Here is a 6243-nt window from a genome sequence, read left to right as displayed (position 1 = left end):
TAGGAAAGTGCAGAAAGACACTATGATTGACTATGCTATGCATGGCACCTAGAACAAAATGCAAGCTACCTGCGTTTGCTGGGCAAGGCCTGCTGTACTTGTTTGCCATGTTGGCACCAGAACATAAGAAGGGCCCTTCTGGATCAAGCCAAAGGCCCTTCTAATTCAGTATCCTGTTCTCACAGTGGCCAACCAGACAGTGGTGTAGTGTGGTATTGGTGGGAGGAACAGCGGCGGTTGTGCCAGGTGCAAAATTGTTAGGGGCACAAAATTCCAACACCCAGTGCTGCATTATATAGCTGTATGTATTCGTCGCTGGGCTCTGTTGAAAATGGCTTCTCCATGCGAACCAGAAAGTGACCTTTCCAGACAACAGAACCACTCTTCTTATCTCTGCGGCTGCAATCTCCTGGGTGATGCAGACACCATTAGGCAGTTGAATGCACATGCGTATTCCACCCATTCCCCCCCTCCACGCACCCCCAGGCTCTGGCAACCCACACTATGCCACTGCAACCAGATGCCTGTGATAACCCACAAGTGGGACCTGAGCAGAAGAGTACTCTCCTCTCTGTGGTTTCCAGCAACTGGTATTCAGAAGCATTGCTACTTCTGACTGTGGAAATAGAGTACAGTTGTACCTTGGAAGTTGAATGAATCCATTCCGGAAGTCCTTTCGACTTCCAAAACATTCAAAAACCAAAGCGTGGCTTCTGGTTGGCTGCAGGAAGCTCCTGCAGCCAATCGGAAGCCACGGAAGCGATGTTGGATGTTCGGCTTCCAAAAATAGTTCGCAAACCAGAACAGTCACTTCCTGGTTTGTGACGTTCGGGATCCAAAACATTTGGGAGCAAAGCTGTTTGAAAACCAAGGTACGAATCTATAGTCTTCATGGCTAGTACCTCTGTCTCCATCTCGTTACCAATGGAACCCAAAGAGCTATTTTAAATGTGCAGAGGATTTGTCAGTAAGTTTTTTTTTTAAAAAAATCTCCCTTCCTTTGAGCACCTCACTTTCTGTTTCTCTCCCCCTCCAAGTCAAATCACTGGGTTTCAAAATCCAATTGGTTGATCAGCCAATTTAGGCTTCACTGCTGGTCCCATCACTTCCTTTCCGTAGTGCAGTAGTGACATAGGAGGAAAGGTACCTAAACCTAATAACTATCCTGAGATCCTGACTGAGCATTCTAACATTTGATTGGGAGCAAACAAAAGTTTTTTCTTCTTCTGTGCAGTGGCAGCTAGGCAGGGATGAAACTAGGCTTTATTTCACCAGGGTCAAAGATCCAGATTGGCAAACCCACCCCCATGTATTTGCGTACATACACACACAGGCTGGGAGCTTCAGTGGCGCCCCTCTGGAAGCTTCACCTGGGGCAAAAAACCTTGCTAGCCCTACCCTACCAAAAGTTCTGCACTAGGACTGGTAGAGTGGTATGTAGGGAGACCAACAGTAGGTGGAGTCAGAAGCAATGGCAGGCAGAGCCAGCCCCATGCCTGATTGTCTGGCTGAGGTTACTGGGGAGCTGCCCTGTCAGCCTAATGGACCAGTCTCAACTGTGTCTGTGTGTGGATGTTACTTGAAAATGGGCCCAGGCAGCAACCACTATCCTTGAATATAGACTTATGCCATCTGGAAAATCCTATTTTTCTTTCTTTCCTTCCTTCCTTCCTTCCTTCCTTCCTTCCTTCCTTCCTTCCTTCCTTCCTTCCTTCCTTCCTTCCTTTTCCTCTTACCAAGATCAGGTTGGAGGACAGTTAATCTCACCATTTTAAGAAGAGACAGATTTGGGTAACAGCTGTGTTTTATGTTTCAGCCATTGCTTTTTTACCTCTGAATCCTAGGCATAACCTGATACCTGCAGCTCCAGATGGCTTACTTATGAGTAGGCATGTATAAGGTTGCACTGTATGTTGATGCTTGGATGGTTCTCAGTATCCCAGAGTCCTGGGGTTGGTTTTTTTTTTTTTTTTTTGCTTAACTGTTGCTTTGTAATGAATTCTGACCTTAACTTTCTCCCATATCATTGACCTTGGCTTGACAAAATAACTTTGGCTCAGCTGTGGATAGATATTGACCAACTCTAGATTATCTCTTGCTGTGGACATAACTTCCTGTTCTGACGCTGCTGAGCTGTCAACATGCAATTCCATGCTGTTTCTACTGGTGTTTGATAACCTTGGGATTTCTAGCTTTGTTTTTCTCCTTTCTTCTATCACCGACTAAAAGCCTTTTTTTGCTATGACTATTCTGGCGGTACTCCTCCCCACACCATGCCCCTTTGTGAAATGCCCTCCCTGGTGAGCTGTACCAGTCTCCCTCACTATTAACTCTTAGGAGAAATTAAAAACCATTCCTGTTTGCCAGTGCATTTTATGGTTGAAAATTCTGTCCCTGGCAACCCTGAAATTATTAGTTTGGCAACAGCTGATTGCTTTTAGGAGTTTTCATTGCTTTTAGGATTTTTTTAAAAAACTATTTTAGAAGTTTTTAATTGTGCTGTTTTAGTACTGACATGTCTGCTGTCCTGGGCTCTTTTGGAGGGAGGTGTGGGATATAAATTTGATAATGACTAAATAACATATTTTTTTAGGTTCCAATGACCCAGGCCTGCAAATCAGCCTGATCCCTGTATGCCTGAAGGAGCGTCTCTACCCCCATCGTTCAACCCAAACACTGAGGTCCAGCTCCAAGGGCCTTCTGGCAGTTCCCTCACTGCAAGAAGTGAGGTTACAGGGAACCAGGCAGACACCCTTCTCAGTAGTGGCATCAGCCCTGTGGAATGCCCTCCCATCCGATCTAAAGGCAATAAACAACTATCTGACTTTTAGAAGACATATTGAAAGACCTACATTGGCTCCCAGTACGTTTCCGAGCGCAATTCAAAGTGTTGGTGCAGACCTTTAAAGCCCTAAATGGCTTCGGTCCAGTATACCTGAAGGAGTGTCTCCACCCACATCGTTCAGCCCAGACACTGAGGTCCAGCAATGAGGGCCTTCTGGCGGTTCCCTCACTGAAAGAAGCCAAGTTACAGGGAACCAGGCAGAGGGCCTTTTCGGTAGTGGTGCCTGCCCTGTGGAATGCTCTCCCATCAGATGTCAAAGAATAAACAACTACCTGAAGTTTAGAAGACATCTGAAGGCAGCCCTGTTTAGCGAAGATTTTTTTTTGGTTTTTTTTTAAATGACTGATGTTTTAATGTATTTTTAATCTCCTGTTGGAAGCCACCCAGAGTGGCTGGGGAAATCCAGCCGGATGGGTGGGGTATAAGTAATAAATTATTATTATATTATTATTATTATTATTATTATTATTATTATTATTATCTGAAGGCAGCCCTGTACAAGGAAGTTTTTAACGTTTGATGTTTTACTGTTGTTTTATAATTTGTTGGAAGTCACCCAGAGTGGCTGGGGCAACTCAGTCATATGGGTAGGGTATAAATAAATCATCATCATCATCATCATCCAGCAAAAGAGAATCACCCACATTAACAGTCCTTTATTTTCAGAATTTTGATGCCTAATCAACTGGGTGGATGTGCGTTTCGATGCACATGGGGAGCTGCATTCTGGGCTGTCAACTGTTCTGTGTTAGTAGTTTGACCACAATTACAGCTGGATATACCAGCTTGGTATACCTCCAGGACTGGACTCACCATACCCATACACGCCAGCTGCTGGGGAACAACAGCTGCCTTGCCTGTGGGCTTCCCTCCAGCATCTGGTTGGCCACCCTGGAGGCAGGATGCTGGACCAGGTAGGCCTTGGGCCTGATCCAACACAAGAGCTCTACTTGTGTATATCAACTCTGTATACTTTGCATGTTATTTAGCTGTGAAAATAAGTTGAGAGGCTCTTCCAACATCAGTGACAGCTGGCCGAGACAGCTGGCCATATCGTTGTCATGTTATTTATGCCTGTGTGTGGATATTGTTCAAGCTGGGGTCGGAGAAGCGGAAGAACCTCTGGTTTCACTGCTGAGGTCAGGAAGGAGGGGTCTGAGGCGAGGGAAAGGGCCTCTGCTCTCCAGATGTATGTGCCTGAAGCCTGCATGTGTTCCCTCTCTTCGGAAACGAACTAATGAGAATGTGTTTTGGAAACAGCAGTTCCGCTCAGGAGAGCGGAGTGCTGTGCCTTGTATATTCCCCTTTGCAAGAGGGCTAGCATGAATTCAGCGCTGCGGTTCTCACCGTGTGGGGCAGGGTCACCTGAAAGAGGCACAGGGGAGCAAGAAGAGAACAGCAAACTGAAGCAGCAAATTAATGCAGCGGGGAGGAAATATTTATAGATATATATCCTGATGCAAAGAAATGGGCAAAGAGACAGGACCTGTCTGGTGAGAATCAGGAATATTGGGAGAAAGGCTGGCTGAAAGCTGGGGCGCTGATGGATGGGATCAGGCAGAGTGAAAACCTTGGTTAGGGTAGGATGAGGCCAGGAGGAAGGAGAAACTAGGAGAGGGATAGAGTCAGATAAAGGAGGTGGCGAGGCAACTCGAATCAGCTCCTCTGAACTATTAGTGTTGTAATGGGCTTCCAAGAATTTGATGTGAATAAGGGAAAGAAAAATGAGCTGCCTGTTTTGCACCCAGCACCAAATCATGGAAGGGCAATTGCATAGGTGTGGTGGTCGTATCAGGCACTCAAGGCATGCAGGCACTTGGGTTACAGTTAGCGCCCTACCTGAGTCCTTTCATAACAAAAAGTTCCTGCTGGTGGCTTCAGGGCTGAGCATTCATCTTGACGTGCTTGCATAAAGCTCACAGGGAGCTTAGAGTGTGCCTGGTTTTTATTGAACCTTCCTTCTGAAGAGGTTATATGACATTGATCCTGATCTGCTTGTGCAGTGGCAGAGAGGCAAGGTGAGTCAGCTGCCTCAGGGGACAGGATCCACTGCTGTTGTACATCCCAATGTAGATCTTGGTTCCCCCATTCTTCCTGGTGTAGATCTTCACTCACTCATGGTGGGGAGGGGAGTGCCATTTTGTATTTCACCTCAAGTGCAGTGGTGATAGGTCTCGTTGTCAATCATTTGTCCATCCCATACTTCTCAGTGCATTGTCCCCTCACTTTCTTAACTGCCAAAAAAACCAAACTAGAGGGTGACAGAGCACTTTAATCCACTTGAATTCCACCAAGATAAATTTCTGGTTTGCCTTTGAATCCCTCCCACAAAACACTGAGAAGTATGGAGTCTCTTGCTCTTCTGTCCCATCAGTGTTTCTGCTGTGAGAAAGCCAGAAAAAAAATTGTGAGGGCGCAGAAGGTAAGCATGTGTTGGTGGGGGAACAAAACTGCACCAAAAGGACAATCTTCAGATGACTCCTGTTACTCAGCCAAGTGCACCCCAAGGACCAGCCTGTTTCTGGAAATATCATCTGTATCATCTGCTGGCCTCCCATGCAGTTTGGTTTTTAGTAAACACCTAATTTTGAGCCTTACAACTCTTTCCCAAGGGTGCAACCCACTCCGGCAAGCTGTGGAATATGCAGAGCCTCCTCTTAAAATGGGCCATAAGCACAGCGCCCCCCCTGTTGTTGCTGAAGTTCTGTGCACCAAAAGTGCACACAACTGACCGTTTGAAACCCAACAAAGCACAAAAAACCAGAAGCAGCACACAATCTATAATTAAAGACTCGGCGGTTGTAATGGGAATGGATTTCTGAACTCAAGGCAAATCCCTTCTGGCACTTCCTGTGCCTAATAACCATCAACAGAAAAATCAAACAAATCCAATTGGCTCCAGCTGCTAAATCTATAACTAGCAAAAGATTGCAGCAGAGGCAAGAAAGGAAAGCAAACCCAAGCAACATCACTACACACACACACACACACACACACACACACACACACACACAGAGAGAGAGTTGAATGTGTGTCAAAAGCTGGAAAACAGCTCATTGGCCAGGGGCAGTGATTAGGAACCTTGCCTCAGCTGGCCCTGTGTAAGTACTGTGACTATGAGGAGGCCAAAGCCCTACCATTAGGCAGAGTGACAGGGCAGCCTCAGGCAGCTGAAACGGGGTGTCTTGAAATGGAAGCAAATTGGTAGTTATTTAGTTTAATATTGTAATAATAATAATAATAATAATAATAATAATAATAATAATAATAATAATAATTCTATATCACCTTTCATTCGAGGATCACAGGGTGCTTTACAAAATAAAAACACAAAAATAAATACCATAGTAGCAAACAGAAACACTGCTGCCCCACACAGTTTAAAAGACCATAGATTA

The sequence above is a fragment of the Podarcis muralis genome, chromosome 2, assembly GCF_964188315.1.
Source record: "Podarcis muralis chromosome 2, rPodMur119.hap1.1, whole genome shotgun sequence".
In the NCBI taxonomy this organism is placed as follows: Eukaryota; Metazoa; Chordata; class Lepidosauria; order Squamata; family Lacertidae; genus Podarcis; species Podarcis muralis.
Note: the sequence above shows the minus strand (reverse complement) of the source record.